This window comes from Pseudochaenichthys georgianus, chromosome 16 (assembly GCF_902827115.2).
Source record: "Pseudochaenichthys georgianus chromosome 16, fPseGeo1.2, whole genome shotgun sequence".
Taxonomy (NCBI): domain Eukaryota; kingdom Metazoa; phylum Chordata; class Actinopteri; order Perciformes; family Channichthyidae; genus Pseudochaenichthys; species Pseudochaenichthys georgianus.
The window spans coordinates 22,400,667-22,417,434 of record NC_047518.2 but is presented as its reverse complement, the minus strand read 5'-3'; positions in this window follow the sequence as shown (position 1 = coordinate 22,417,434).

The following is a 16,768-nucleotide window of genomic DNA, read 5'->3' as shown; positions in this document are numbered from 1 at the left end:
ATTGATTATACTGTCTAATAAAACTACCCAATTACAAGCGCCATGTTCCTCTAGTTTCCTTGGGTCCCGAATAAAGAAACACATAGCTATCTCCATCTGTTGATGACCATTAAATGTAGTTGAAAGAGCTAGGAAGCTTTATTTTCTCGCAGATCAAACATGTTATACCTTTCCGAGATATCAGTCTTCCAAAGCTACAAAATTGTGCGTCCTGCATCAAATGTTGTTGAACAATAAGTAATGTTCAATCTGTTACCCTATACTTCTATAATTGTGAGATATTCATTGACATGATGCAGTCCCTAGCCCCTAACCTTAACCATCACAACTAAATGCCTAACCATAACCCTAACCTCTAACCTCTAACCCAAACATTAAAACCAAGTATGAACCTTCAAATAGTTTTTTGAAGGTCTCTATAAAAGGTCAGGAAAAGATGAGGACCAAACGAGGTCCTCACTTTCAAAACATTTTGTCCATTAAACATAAATTGGTTCTCACAAAATTAAATATCTACCAATGAAGTTAATCCAGACATTCACCAGTGATAGTTCCAGTTTAAAACTTAAAATTATGTTGTTATCTTACTCTAATGTTGTCTGTTTCATATCTTAAATAAAGTGTTCTAAAAACCTTTATGGATCACAGTAGTCAAATACAAGGTTTCAAAGTAAGAGAAACTCCCACAGTGAGGTTAAAATACATCATGGGTACTGGACAACTCACGTAGTAAACCCAAAAAGGGCACTCCCACACTGATCTTAACATATGATGCTGATACAAGACCTCTGATGTCAGAGGTCCTAGAAACAACGTTGTCTTTTTCTAGCCGCTCACTCTCCACCCCCATGAAGAGGCATGACAAAATGTCACAGCCAGCTGACGTAGAAGCACAAGTTCTCAAATGAATCAGAGAAAATACACACTCACCCACCTACGAGTCTCCTAGGCATGTGAGAGAGGTCTTAGTGGTGAGGTCACAGCTCACCACAGGAGGACACATACACATACACATACTGTATACACATACAAAGGCAGAAAAATACACATATCTTTCAGTATTGAGGTCAAGATACACCACAACAATGATGGAGCGGAAGCTAGACATCTATACTCTCAAACACACACTCATGACGAGCCTGACGTCTCAGCTGGCAGTCTGAAGCGCATGAGCAGGGAAACGTGGGTGTTAGGAGGTGAACCATACACACATTTAAATGAAAATACATCTATTTGCTGACTCACCGTATGCCCATTAATGGGGCTGGTTTAGGCCTGTCAGCAACAATTATAGGATATTTTTGATTTATTTGAGGCTAAGCGTTGTCTCCTCTACCGTAGCCGGTGTGTAGCATATTTGTTTTTAATTATGTTCCTGAAGCATGAATAATACATGAAATGAACCGTCGTATGGGACAATAGCGTTTCATCTGTCTGTCTGGTCAATGTGGATCAAAAAGGGATTTAAATTAAACTGCAAAGATGATGAGATTAGTTCACTGTGGTACTTTTTACATCTTGTTTGCATACTACAGGCAGATATTGGATCCATCTCCACCATAGCCTAATATTGTTGAGATCCATGGTAACTCCTGTGTTCATATGTGTATATTTGTCTGGTTGCATAGTAGCGTGTGTGTGGTTATGTCTATATTAACCAGTAGTCTACCTTATACATAGAGGTCCCGCACATTTCCATAACAGATTTCATAAACAAATGAACAAAAAAGGGAACTCATAACTGTTGTTGTGTCAATGGTGACATGTAAAGGAGACAGTGACCTTTACCTATCTACATGACTTTGACTAGTGTATGCAAATCAAGCTTATTTGTAGGCAAACTTCGGAGAGAGAAAGAGATAGCAGATAAGAAAAACAGGATCCAATCATTCTGTTGACAGGCCCACAAAGAACCCAGAATTAAAAGCAGATATAATATCAGATATTAAAAATTATTGTATTAAGGAAGCAACTATAAAGTACAAATATTAACCCAAACTGTATCTGGATGATGTGGCAAAGACTATGAGGGTCCTCATTGAACTGTGCATATTCTACATGCCTGTGGTATTCACTTTTACAGGCCAGTTAATGGTCAATGTAACTGCTACCCCTGAACATTTTAAATAAAATGTCTTCCTTTTCACATTTCTGTACTGTTACTTTTCTGTACTTGAGGGATAATATGTGTAGCTAATAGGTTATGTATTTCTCTGTCTGTGGATTCAGGAACATTTGAGGATAGAGGATGTCATAAGTTACACATATTTTAGAGCACTCAAAGATAAATGTATGGTTGTGGGCTTCATAATTGAAATGTTCTTATCTTGTTTTAAAATGTCCATAGGCTTGAATGATATTAGCAATACACCACATAAGCCCCATGGCAAGATGCTCTTTAGTTTAAATTATGTTGGCACACAACACATAAATGGCCCCTTGCAGATAAAACTAGCGTATTTTGGGTGCCCCGTCTAAATTAGCTGATGTCCATGCAACTTCCATGGTTTAGGTACATTTTTTTAGAAGCGAAAAACACAAACATATAATTATAGACACTGCACAATAAAAGAAATCTTCAATTATACTTAGCCAACATGGGAAAGTTGTGGTTGCATATCCGAGGGAGGAAGTTCATTTCGATGGCAAATATAAAACAATTGTGTTTATGGAACAGATGTCATCTGACTATCTTCATGCTTTTTCTTTTTTATTTAAAGGTCCCATGTCATGGCCATTTATACTGATCATAATTCCATTGTTGAGGTATACTAGATTTATATTGTGCAATTTTCCAAACTCACATTGGTTTCTCATACAGCATCTCTGTATAGTATGTGTATTCACTCTCTGTCCTACACGGCTTGTTGGAGCTCCTGCCCCCCCCCCTCCCTATGAGCCCACTGTGCTCTGATTGGTCAGCTCACCCACTCTGTTCTGATGAGTCCACCACCGTTACAGCGGAACATCAGTGATTATGTGTTAAAATGGCATGTGCAACCAGAACATGACACCAGTAATGACACATGCTGCGTGGTCTGGGTGCCGTGTTGGCGGGACGTTGCGCGGCTCGCTGCTGCGAGGAGCGGACAGTGTGAGCTGGGTTCATTTCCTGCTTGCTGCGTGGGATCTGCGAGACAGCGAGACATTGCGAATGGACGCGGGAAGGGGGGGGGGGGGTGCTGAGGGGGCTGCAGCACCCCCATCTGCGAGGCTCCACTAGCAAACCTTCATAACACACAAGGGGACGGGTAATAACCGGAGAAGCATGACATGGGACTTTTAAAGTTAGTTCAATTCTGTTATACGTCAGCATTCTAAGGTGACCTTAATGCCCAAGGTTTTCAAGAAACCCAGGCCACACCGCTTCAATCTATGTTGTTGTACAGACACAGAAGAAGCATGTTGCCTTGTTAGGGTTCTTGACCTTCTCATATTCTCCTCTCCGCCTTCCTGCGGTCCACCTCAAAGTTCTTGTTTCAGGATATTTTATATCTCTCACTGCTTGGGCCCCTCAGATGGAAATCACAATGGACAAGTCTTTATTTTACTAACTGATGAAAAAGCCTCTACAGGATACTGAAATTATCAACGTGTGACAATGAAACGTGGAGGAAATATAGACGCATTGGAGAGGGGAGGTAGATTATAATGAGGAGGAGAAGACGGGAGTGAGAATGTGGTGTATCTGAGGAGGGCCTATAAGATATACATTGAGAGAGAGTAAAGAGAGTGAAAGGAAATCAGTAGCAGAGAGAAGCAGACAGAAAGGCCTGAAAAAGGATGAGGGTTTCAGCAGACCTTGTGCCCAGCGTTGGAAGTTTTGCCAGTCAAAGCAATGAGTCACATATGACCTTGAGAAGAAATAACAGCAGAGGGATCCCTGGACTTCCACGGCAGCTGATGTGGTCACCTTGTTTTCTCTAGTGAGGTTTCTGAAAAAGGATTTAGGGGAAACACTTCTGGGCTTATGAATCGGGTGGTGTTGAGAGTGAAGCATTCAACCAGGCTCATATTCCATAGTCTGCCTGATGGATAGGTGTCATTTAGAGCACGTAGGTTGTGAGGGAGTGCGGTCAGAAATGAAATATGAAACATTTTAAATGTAAATATCATTTATATTATCATCCTTCCATTCCCTTAGTGATGTATTTTAACATATGGGTCAGCACAAACATATATATATTATATATACAGTATATATAGGCTACCTGTAGTGGAAGGGGGTCCACCACTTTGGTGTAGACTAAAATACTTGAACAAATATTGGATGAATTGCGATCAAACTTACCACTTACATGTGTCACTTTTTTAAAGCATTATTTATACATTTTAACTTACTCTGTCATAGGGTCTAACATTGTCATAACCTAAGTAGGCTACTGATAGGTTGTACAATACTTTGATTTATGGCTAAATACCTCAAACTAATGACATCGTAACAGTAAACCCCTCCTTCAGCCATTAGCCTTAGCTGTACCTTGGGTCTTGTGCTAATTAACAAATGTTAGCGTCTTAACATGCTAAGCTAAAATTATCAATATTGTAAACCCAATAGCCTACATGCGTAACTTTGAAATGTTAACATAGTCATCGTTAGCCTGTTAGCATGTAAGTGTTTAGCTTGAAGGTGTGGAGCCTCAAAGAGCAGCTAGCATGGCTGTAAGCTTTTAGTTCATGTAAAAGTCTATGTAAAGACCATTTATTTAGATACTGTCAACATAACGTTACATTTGAAAATGATAAATGAACCAATACGTATGTTGATAAAACAGTTAGCATGGCTTAATTTGAAAAAAATTACAACTTGAGAAAGAAGGTCTATCATTGTGAACCAAAACAGTGACTATTTATATCGTTTACCAGCACACTCATGTAACTGCTACCAGTAAAATGCCCACACAATAGAGAGAAAAACAAGGAGACAACTATAACTGTTTACAACTGTTTACTGTTGTTTTCATGTTAAAACCCGCCTACCCTTTAGCAGTGGCTTCCCACTAAATGCTGTACGCGTATCATATATTCAAATAAATGGACTTCAACTCGGTTTAGTTTCTCCCATTTCCACTTGACCTTGACATTTCCTGGCATGATGTGTAATGTAATAACATATACAAATAATTCATGTATATTTCACATTTCTCCTACTGGTTGACAAGCTAATAAGGATTTTTCTAGCAGTGCAATATATTAAACAATTTGAGTGCCAACAACATATTTTAGAATCACGTATCAGGAAAAAGACAGATAAACAGAGAGAAAGAGATTGTGTTATTAAAGGAGATTACAGTTCATGTTGCTGAAACAAAACATGTATTGTTTTGAATGGGAAATGTGATATTAAATCTCCTGGCTATTATAAACGTGGCTGAGAACCGTAAACTATGCACTGAAAGGAGTTTAGAGTCAAATTAAATGCAATAATGTTTATAAGGTCTGAAGATAGAGGAATACATTGTCTCTCTTTTAAGAATGAATAAAGACTTAGTTTGTTGGGAATCTCTTTGACACTGTAACATACAAATAAAATATCGTATTTCCATCTCTAATTATTGTACGGCCAGCAAAGGAAAATTGACGGTCACGGGAAAGTCGCCGCCCGATTCCCTGTTTGTCTAATTATTTTTCATGAAAGGGCGCTGAATGTGTGTTTGTGCCTATGTTTACTGTCTAAACAAGCGCGTGGCAAAAAAGTTCTTACTCACTGCCCACAATCTACAGTGGCGCAGACCCAAAGTAAAGATGGCCTCACTGTGCAACTACTGTACTAACAGTGTACACTATAAGGCCTCACCCCCGGTAACCTCAGTTCAGCATCCATAAAATAACCAGAGTAAAAACATACCATGAAAGAGGAATTGGGTTTTGGCTGCAGGACTTTAATCTGGCATATAATTTGGAATATTTCTGTTTTATGAGGAATATTTGACACCCCCAAAGCCAAACCAGATATTCCAACCCAGTCTCACAAAAAATTGTAGGATCCCTACGTTTTTTTTCACCATTCAATACAATGGCTGGCGTCTATGTCACGTGATCTTCAAATCTCTCCCTGCAGAAAAAAAAAACATGGCCGAAATTCGTTTTATTCTCGGTGGAAAATGCCTATTTTAAGGTTAGTTTGGCCATTAAAATGCGTTTTGATGTCATTTGATGATGAGTTGTTATTTCAGATTATGTGTGCAGTGGATACATGATCTTTAGTTTGCTAGTTATTACGAAGATTACTTCAGGAAATTGTGTCCATACAACATTTTCATTGTTACCAAGGTGGTTGCTATGGACGCTGCTATCGATATTATTTCTGTTATGTTGTGTAACTGTTTAATTATGGTGTTATCTTTATTGCTACCCCCTTCCCCGTCAATTTATAGTGTTGGTCCACAGCGCAAAAGGTATTAGTTTAACAAAATCCGCATCTAAAATTGTGGCATAGATACGTTATTTCCCCCTGTGCAATTCTCCAACCCAGTCTCACATCTCACAGCACATCGTCAGAAAAAAATACCGGAAACAGGCCGAAAACATTTTTAAAAAATAATACTTTATTTCGAGTGTGCTTGCTTTTCTCTTTGAAAGTCATCACATAACGGCATTGTAATACACAGTTCGGCGGCATTAAATATTACATATCTGCCGTAATTCTCTATTTATAGAGCCCTGCTGAGAAGACTTCTAGACAAACATGAGCAACTGCCACCAAAACTGAAAACGTGACGTCGATCATAAATATATCAGCAATTAAACAACATCTTACATTTATTTTCACACAATACGTCTCCTTGCAGTATCAACACTAATTCGGTTGACTTTTATATTTGATCCAATTGGTAGATAGGCTGTATTTACACCATAAAGGTGCACAGCTGATATAAAGGGACACCTAGTGGTTAAAGCATGTTATTGAATTTCATTATTTTTATTATTAGATAATAATAGGATCCCTATAAAGTATATTCATTACTCGTTATTCTCTACTAATAGTTAATTAAAGACTGTATATAATGACTATTTTGCACATCCTTTTCAAGATTTCAAGATTTTCTAAGGTTTATTGACTTATCATATACACAAACGGTGTAGTTATGCAATGAATGAAAAACTTGGGTCGCAGGTTCAACAGTGGACAAGACATCTATCAATATTTGTGTATACCTCCAGCAATGTTAACTATGTTGAAGCACATATTTTAACTGATATTATACATACGTATTATACTCTTATAAGATGTATGTAGATAAGAAATGTGCAGAATATGACAGTTTAATGGTGGAGGTATACACACATATTGATAGATGTCTTGTAATGCACTGTTGAGGAACCTGCGACCCAAGTTTTTCATCTCCGACCTTGTCAAGTATTGAACAATCAATAAATAAAGAACAAAGAATTATTAAATATAAAACAGAATTTGTGTGATTATACTAAATGATTTACAAACACCACTGCATATTTACAACTGTTACACATGCTGATGTAACGCAAATGTTTCAAATCCAGGTTGCGTTCCAATAATCCAAAAATCAGCTCCTAAATTCTAACCCCATCTCCTATTCCTTGACCTCTGAGTGAAACGTCACAGAGTTAAGGGATAGTGGATAGGAGAATTCAAAAGGACTTAGGAGAAGAGACTGCGGTACTTTAGAGAATCCGACTGCACTTTCACTATCCAATGTGTTTATGATGCGCCAGCGGACGTCTTTTTGTGCGTCTGCTGCTGTGGGGAAACTACAGTTTTCTATACAATGGACTACATGGATGTTTAATAAGAACGAGCAGTAGGGTTTTCTCCTGGAGGCCAAGGGAAGCCAGGCTTCCCCTGTTTTTTCGGATTGTAGTTATAATTTTAATAAATAAATAAAAACACTTAGTTTAGTTTCGGAAATTCTTTGTTGTATGTTGCTGCCGGCCCGTCTCTCCCCCATTCCATGCCCCATTCTCATTGAGTATTTTACAAAGAGTGAAACAGCGCCCCTCTAGATGTTATGGTGAAACAGTATATTGCACTCACTGTTGCGAGAGGAGGCCAGCCGAAATTTGCTTCGCTTGCTGAAAGAAAATGGAGGGATTGACCAATCAGACAAGGCCCACGTCATGCCCCTGCCAACCTGTGATTAGTCAGGGCCATGCCAAGGGAAGCGCGGCGGCTGGCTTCCCTTGCCTCACAATCCAATCAAATCGCATCAATTTAGTGTTGCAGTGACGAACCCGGAAGTAAGCTGCGCTCGGTTTCCCTCCACAAAAAGCAATGGGATTTCTCCATAGGATTTTGGAAAATAGCTCGAAATAAGGTCAGTGGAAAACAAACCTGTTTGATAAATGCACGTTTTGTTCAGTCGGATAATATCCACATGTCTACCCTACTTTTATAATTTTCGAATCATAAATCTAATCGATATAAGATAGATAGCGTCACTGCACCACTCTCACCACCGTTACGGAGCGTCCACACTACAGCTTCAAAAATAGCTTGGATCTGGGCGTGTCTGGAGCTTGGGGATTTTACCCGGGGATTGTATGGGAGCAATATATATATAAACTCCCCAAACAGGCGAAAACCTACCAGTTTCACCCACTGTCTGTTACGGTGTGTGAAGCAGGTAGGACCCAAATGCAGATTAACGTACAAATAATTCCTTTATTTCAAGGCTATGCTGACAAATACAGAACAGAACACTCACCGAGGACAAGCCAATACACAAGACAACCCGACAAAGAGAGACGCATCACTAAGCCACCAGGGTGGGAGGAGGGGGTCAGGAGGACGGGACTGAACTGACCGCCCAGGGGCAAGGCAGAGGACCAGGAAGGGGTCTCGGGTGGACGGCCCGGGGGTAAGGCAGAGTCCAAAAAGGGGGATTCGGGCGGACGGCCCGGGGGCAAGGCAGAGGGCCAGGAAGGGGTCTCGGGCGGACAGCCCGGGGGTAAGGCGGAGTCCAAAAAGGGGGACTCGGGCGGACGGCCCGGGGGCAAGACAGAGTCCAAGGTGGGGACCATGGAGGGGCGAAGACAGCGGCAGGAAGAGTCAGGGGGCCAGGCCCGAGGGCGAGGCCCGCTGCACTCAGGGGGCCGGGCTCGAGGGCGAAGACCAGACAGCTCCGCAGGCCGGGCAGGAAGGCGCTGACGGGACAGCGCCGGAGGCCGGGCATGACCTGGTGTCGGAGCTGGTGGGACAGGCCTCGGCAGGATCACCCACGGAAGAGGACCAGGACACGGGATTGGCAGGACCCCCGGCAGGAGAGCAGTCGGCGGGGCCTCCAACGGCACAGGACAAAGGGTTGGCAGGACCCCCGGCAGGAGAGTAGTCGGCGGGACCTCCAACGGGACAGGACAAGGAGCTGGCAGGCCCCCCGGCAGGAGAGTAGTCGGCGGGGCCTCCAACGGCACAGGACACAGGGTTGGCAGGACCCCCGGCAGGAGAGCAGTTGGCGGGACCCCCAACGGGACAGGACATGGAGTTGGCAGGACCCCCGGCAGAAGAGCAGTCTGCGGGACCTCCAACGGCACAGGACATGGGGTTGGCAGGACCCCCGGCAGAAGAGTAGTCTGCGGGACCTCCAACGGCACAGGACATGGGGTTGGCAGGACCCCCGGCAGAAGAGTAGTCTGCGGGACCTCCAACGGCACAGGACCTGGGGTTGGCAGGACCCCCGGCAGAAGAGTAGTCTGCGGGACCTCCAACAGCACTTCAGTAGGGACTTTAGATGGGACTAGAGAAGGGACTAGGAAAGTGACCTGAGGAGGGACTAGGGAAAGGACTAGAGAAGGGACTACAGAAGGGACCAGAGGAGGAACTAGAGAACGAAACTCGAGAGGAGACTCGAGAGGGGAACTAGAGAGGGGACTTGAGGAGGGACTAGAGGAGGGACTAAAGGAGGGAACTGGAGAGGGGACTCCAGAGGGGACTAGAGGAGGGACTAGAGGAGGGACTAGAGAAGGGAACTTGAGAGGGGACTCCAGGAGGGACTAGAGGAGGGACTAAAGGAGGGAACTGGAGAGGGGACTCCAGGAGGGACTAGAGGAGGGACTAGAGAAGGGAACTTGAGAGGGTACTCGAGAGGCGAACTAGAGAGGGGACTAAAGGAGGGACCCGAGGAGGGACTAAAGGAGGGACCAGAGGAGGGACTAAAGGAGGGAACTCGAGAGGGAACTCGAGGGGGAACTGGAGATGGGACTGTGGCAGCTGGGGCCACATCTGGGTCTGGCACCAAGGCTGCTGGGACCGGGACTGGGGCCGGAATTGAAGCCAGAATTCTGGCTGAAAGGTCCGGTTCTGGAGCCGGAAACATGGCTGTAAAGTCCGGTTCCGGAGCAGGGACCGTGGCTGCTGGGACCGGCACTGGAGCCGGAACCATGGCTGCTGGGCAGGGAACCGGAACACGGATCCATGGCTGTGTGGGGTGGTACTGGAGCACGGTACCATGGCTATGTGGGATGGTACTGGGGCACGGAACCATGGCTGCTGGGGCCAGAACTGGGTCCGTAACCATGGCTGCTGGGGGCTGAACTGGTTCTGGAACCCTGGCCTTGCGACCCCTTCCTTTAGGAGCCGTTTGGAGGGTCCGTGGACCTCCAAAGGCCAGACGAGTACCAGCGAATGGCTCCTGGACAGTAGCAAACACTGGGTGAGAAGCAGGGGCTGACGCCAGACGGACCACACCGATGCGTGTGGTGTCAAAACAGGAGTTGGAAGACCTGGGTCTGTCAGGATCGGGAAAACAAATTGTGAGGTAATCCAAAAGCCTGGCAGGTAAGAATTCCACCAAACTCTGATTCCTCAGTGTAAGGTGGACTGCTTCTGCCAGAGCAGCATCTCGCTGCTGAACCCTGACCGCTCCTATCCATTGATGAGAGCAGGTAGCCAAAGAAAACGTAAAATCCAATAATTCCTGCTCAAAAGGATCTGCTGGGCCCATATTTAAGGTCGGGTTGTAATGTTACGGTGTGTGAAGCAGTTAGGACCCAAATGCAGATTAACGTACAAATAATTCCTTTATTTCAAGGCTATGCTGACAAATACAGAACAGAACACTCACCGAGGACAAGCCAATACACAAGACAACCCGACAAAGAGAGACAGAAAACCCAGAACTTAAATACACCCAGGACTAATCACATAAACACGAGACAGGTGAGGAGGGAGGAGAAAACACATAGGTACCAGGTGAACACAATTAGGTAATCAGAGAGGGAAACCGACAGAAAGCAAACAGGCAGGAAACGGGGGTGAACACTTTACAAAATAAACTAGGAAACCCAAAGATAGAAAAGGACAAGAAAAATACCAACACAGACAAATCCTAACACTGTCTCTGCCACCTCCCTCCATGCCTGGTTCCTCCGGTTTGTATCCCGGTAGGTGAAGAGGGTCTGGTCATACAAAACCGGGTGATTCGCTACGGCGATAGTTAGTTTCTCCTCCGACTTTTTTTGAAATATAGAAATGAACGGCGGGATATCTCTCCCAGCTTAGACGCGGTTTGATTGGCTACGGCTTCAGCTGTCAGATTTTGGGAAACGGGATTTGATTGGCTGGCGTTGGCTACTCCGGCGTCTCAGGCGACAGAAGTTGAACATTGTTCAACTTCTGTCGCCTGAGACGCCTGAGACGGACCGCTCTGCTACCCCAATTCAGTTCGGCGAAAAAGCGCGGCTACGTGACGTCACCCCATTGAAAGTGAATGGGCAGATTGGAGCTTTCGACGCTGTGGACGCTGTCGACGCTGTAGTGTAGACGGGCCGTTAGAAAGTAGCAAGCAACTGAAGCAAGTGCAATTATGGAGGGTGGAGATTTGGTGTATTTAATCAAAAATAATTGTACTAGACTTCCGCTACAGCAGAAATAACAAATACAATCTGATGACAGGCCAATGCCCAAACTGGAGCTGTCTACAGAGAGGAAAAAAGGAGCGAATCGGACGTAAGACGTTAAAGGTCTCCTGATTTAGTTTGTGAATGAATGCTTATTAGAGTTTTGTCTGGAGAGTGCGTGCGGACCTGTCGGTTAGATAACAGGTGTGTGTAAGTCCTGCATCTGTATGATACAAATGTGTGTAAAATGATACCGGGTGCTGTAATCACTCATCTGGTTACGTTATTGACCACCACACCCCCGACCCAAAAGAAAGGACGTATTATTGGCTTCCCCTAATTTTTTCCACACGCCACGCTACTGAGAACGAGGGACTACTGTAAACTCATCTAGAGACTCTGCACCGTGCTCTGATGCTGTTGTTTTATGCTTTATGAACGTGGACAACAGAGAAACATATTCTTCATGACCAAAGTTGGAATTGAAATAAAAAAGGAAAGTGAAACTTATGCTCGTCACCCTCTCCCTCCGGTCCACATTAATAGCCTACAAATGATCCCAATACGTATGATTGTATGAAAAGATCTTAAAATAAATACAAATGTATTTATTATAAACGTTAGTCTTTAACATCTATCACTGTGTATATCACCATTCAAACATCTTTTAAATGTTGAACAACCTCCACACAGCTCAGTAAAGACTGTGAAATGTTGACTTTATTTGATAATTTCAGTAAAAACTAACGTTCGTATTTCTCTTTTTGATTATAATACTGATGAACGTTCAGAACAAAGCACTTTGGCAACTTACCACACGTTTTAAAATGCTTAATAAGCACCGTAACTTTCATGATATCATTTCTCGGTCATAATCGGTTGTTTCCGTGAACGGCCGACAGTTGTGTGACGGCAAATGCTGCGGCTGCAATGCATTGTGGGGCAGCATTTTCTCCTCTCCTTTCGGTAAGGGAGGTCCAGTGGTTCCTAAGCTAAAGGAGGTTATAAAGGAAGTTTGAACCCTCCTTTCCTATCATTCTCATCATTCTAGAGAATTCGAACGGCACTTATCATGGCTGCCACTGAGGGACTTCCGGGTCATTTCACTTGGTTAGGAAGGTTCCTAAGCTAAATGGACTATTGGAACGCAACCCCAGTTTTGGACAGTCTGCCGTGGTTCCATCCGATTTCAAGTGCTGTTCGACGCTCGGCGTAACCCTCGGAGCACACTCAAACATCCAATCACAGAGTTTGAGGACTATCACGGGGTTTGTCAAGCGAAGCGGAGGCTGCAGTCGAATAATCCAACACCATTAAACAGTTACACAACATTACATAAATAATATCGATAGCAGCGTCCCTAGCAACCACCTTGGTAACAATGAAAACATTGTATGGACACACTTTCCTGAAGTAATCTTCATAATAACTAGCAAACTAAAGATCATGTACATCCACTGCACACATAATCTGAAATAACAACTCATATTTCTCGCATCAAATGACATCAAAACACATTTTAATGGCCAAACTAACCTTAAAATAGGCATTTTCCACCGAGAATAAAACGAAGGTCGGCCATGTTTTTGTTTTTTGCAGGGAGAAATTTGAAGATCACGTGACATAGACGCCAGCCATTGGAATGAATGGTGAAAAAAACGTAGGGATCCTACAATTTCAGAGGCGTTTTTGTAGAAATACTACGTCCCAAGTTGTGGACCAACGTAGTTATTACACGTTTTTTTGTGAGACTGGGTTGGATATTCCCCACGGCAAAAAAAAAACAACTACACGGTTTTAGCGCTAACGGAGCTATAATAAACTCTTTAAGGTTGTTTTTACTTTTTTATAGTAATAGGAAAGAAGCTTATTACATTAATGCCATAATCGGAATACACATTTTTTGGGGAATCATGGGATAATAGTGGTATAGGAGCAACGCCTAAGTTTGTTTAATTTCAAAGACATTTAATATAAAAAGCCTTTGCTATGGTGACCAAAGGGGGATGTGTGTGTGTGTGTGTGTGTGTGTGTGTGTGTGTGTGTGTGTGTGTGTGTGTGTGTGTGTGTGTGTGTGTGTGTGTGTGTGTGTGTGTGTGTGTGTGTGTGTGTGTGTGTGTGTGTGTGTGTGTGTGTGGAACAGATAACCAATAGACTCTTGGCATCAAGGTTGCACTTACTGTATGTGCTATGACAAGGTTCCACTTTCTAATCAAATTATGTAAACCAAAGACATTTTTGCCGTGCTTTCTTTTTTGCTATATCAGATTTACTATAACCACATTATTTTTAAATCAATGTGAAGTATGCCTATTCAAAAATGACATAATCAAGTCTTGTCAACGGGGTTTCCACTTGAGTCGTACATTTTGTCTTTTTCCATCATTATCTCTGTGAGTATTTTCCACTTGGTTAATCTCCTGCAGTCTCTTGTTACCTTGGAAAAGATGACAAACAGCCAGCAGCCTCTGAAACAGCAGCATGTTTTCCTGCTCTCTCACCAGGATGCACTGGCATGCTGGCCACTAGGCTTTCCCAGCACTGAGAATCTACTGCAGCTCAGCTGCCTGACTGTCTGCATGCAAGTGTGTGTCGGGGAGTGTGTGGGTGGGCACGCGTGCTGTCCATGCAGTCAGTGGGTTAAGTGAAATACAGACAGTTACCAGAGAGGGTAAGTGTTTGTGGAGGATCAGCCACAACATTTTGTGCAAAAAATATTCACACCAATGTTTCAACACATTTTTTTACTTGCGGGTCTATGTCACTGAATGAAAAGAGCCCATATGTATGTATTCCTATATCCCTTTCTAATCTCTAAATAAACATTACAATATAACATTGCCCCAATGCTCAAATCTGAGGCTTAATATTCCTATAATCTCTGTGATTATGATTATGACATAATGGAGATAGGTACACACTACCTATACTTAGTACAATAGTTTTTTGTCGTCTATATTTGTGAAGCCACAATAAAAACAACTTAAAGAGTACTCAAAGTTACTTACTTAGAACATAAATGTGAGTAAACAAGTCCAGTGCTATTCCAAATGGGTGGGTTTATACGGTAAATTTGTGGAATTACTGTATTGTGAAATGCAGTCAGGCTTTAATTGAGCTAACAACACGAGACATTTATTGGAAAAATCAGGTGTCAGATATTGCAAAAGGAATTCCAACAGAAGTAATATAGTACATGAATTGAGTCATACACCTCATAAAAAAACCTGTGGTAAATGTAATGAGTTTCAAGTAATCCTGTTGACCCAATACAAATAAGCTGAAATAAAGCCACAGTTGGTCAAAATTAGTGAATCCACTTCTCTTATTAGCTTACAGACTGTTAACCTATAGAAAGAAAAACAACTGTTTAAAGCCATACATATTATTTGTATTTATATAAAACCTATGGCATCCTTTTAACCTTTACAAAATAACCCAATGTATAGCTTTCAGTAACAGGGGAGACATCTTTTGTGAAGGTAACATTTTTAAAGGGCAGAAAAATACTCAAGGCAGGGAATGCCAGGATCTCTAAGGCCAAAACAAGCACAATAGACAATCTGGCATGGAATGAATGGAGCGTGGTAGGATGTGCTACTGGTATTGTGGGAACAGGTGTGCAGGTGGGTGGGGAGCTGACAGATAGTAGCGGGAACACAAACGTGACTGCAGGGAAGGTGGACTACCTGCCGATCTCTCCCCCTCATTCACATAAATTACATTTGTTTGCTTTTCTGATGAGTGACACTGATGCTCAAGCTGATATACAGTGTTGCATTGCCATTTGAATGCAGTACACTGATACGCAGAGTGAAGCAGGTAGGACCCAAACGCCGATAACACCTTTATTTCAAGGTCTTGAGTAAACTTTGAACAAACAAAACACTCTACGGTGAACGAGGTCACAAACAAAAGAAGCACCAACACTGAACACAGGAGTAGACAAGACTAAATACAGGGAGGGGTAATCACAAGACAAGAAACAGCCGGGCAGGGGAGGAGAAACACAAGGGCCACAGGTGAACACAATCAAACAACTAGACACACCAGGAAACTAACGACGGGAGGAAAAACACAGGGAAAAGGACCAGACAATAACCCAGGAGGAAAACATGACAGCAAACACCCAAACATACAAAACTACAAGCGTGACATAAACCTAGGAGTGTGACATACACTACTAGATTGTGCTGAAATACAAAGAAACAAAGACAGACTCGTGCTTTCATTCATTTTGTTTTGACATGTTAAATTGCCAGCCAGTATTGAGTGTGAGCTAAATCCACTGATGGATTCATTGTAAAAGGGCGTTGCAAACTATATTTGTCTGAGCCAGGGTCTGACTGACTGGAAATGGCACGGAGGAAACCGTTGAATCCTTCAGGAGAAATTGATAGGTGCGCTGATGGAAAAATGCCACAAAAAGGAGTAGGAGAGAGGCAAAAAGACAGACACAGCAAAGGCATTTGAGGAAAAGAAACACACTAAAAGTTATCTGAGTTATCTGAGTTATCTGATATATAGAGCAGAAAGTGAGGAAAAGAGATTGTGGAATAAATATGAATGAATGTGTTCCTTTGGGACTTCACCACACCATGCCATATTTGTTTAACATAATTTGTCAGGAGGATAATGTTTTTAGGCTGCGCCCCATCCATCTATAGAAGGCTTTTCTTTACAGAAAGGTCTCCCTCTCTGACCACAGCAGTGGTCTGCTGACGGTCACGCTGTGGACAAACTCCAGGACCGCTCGACTTTCTTGGAAGCGTCATCATGACCACGTGAAGACAAAGAGGGAATACCATATTGTTCTGTTATAAGAAAAGGAGGACCTTATAGCATGTGAGCATGGCAAGCAGGAGCAAGACAAATTAACTGACTACTACAAAAAAATATGGGATGGTAAGGTAATCATCCTCAGAACAGCTGCCTGCTAGGAATATCTCACAAT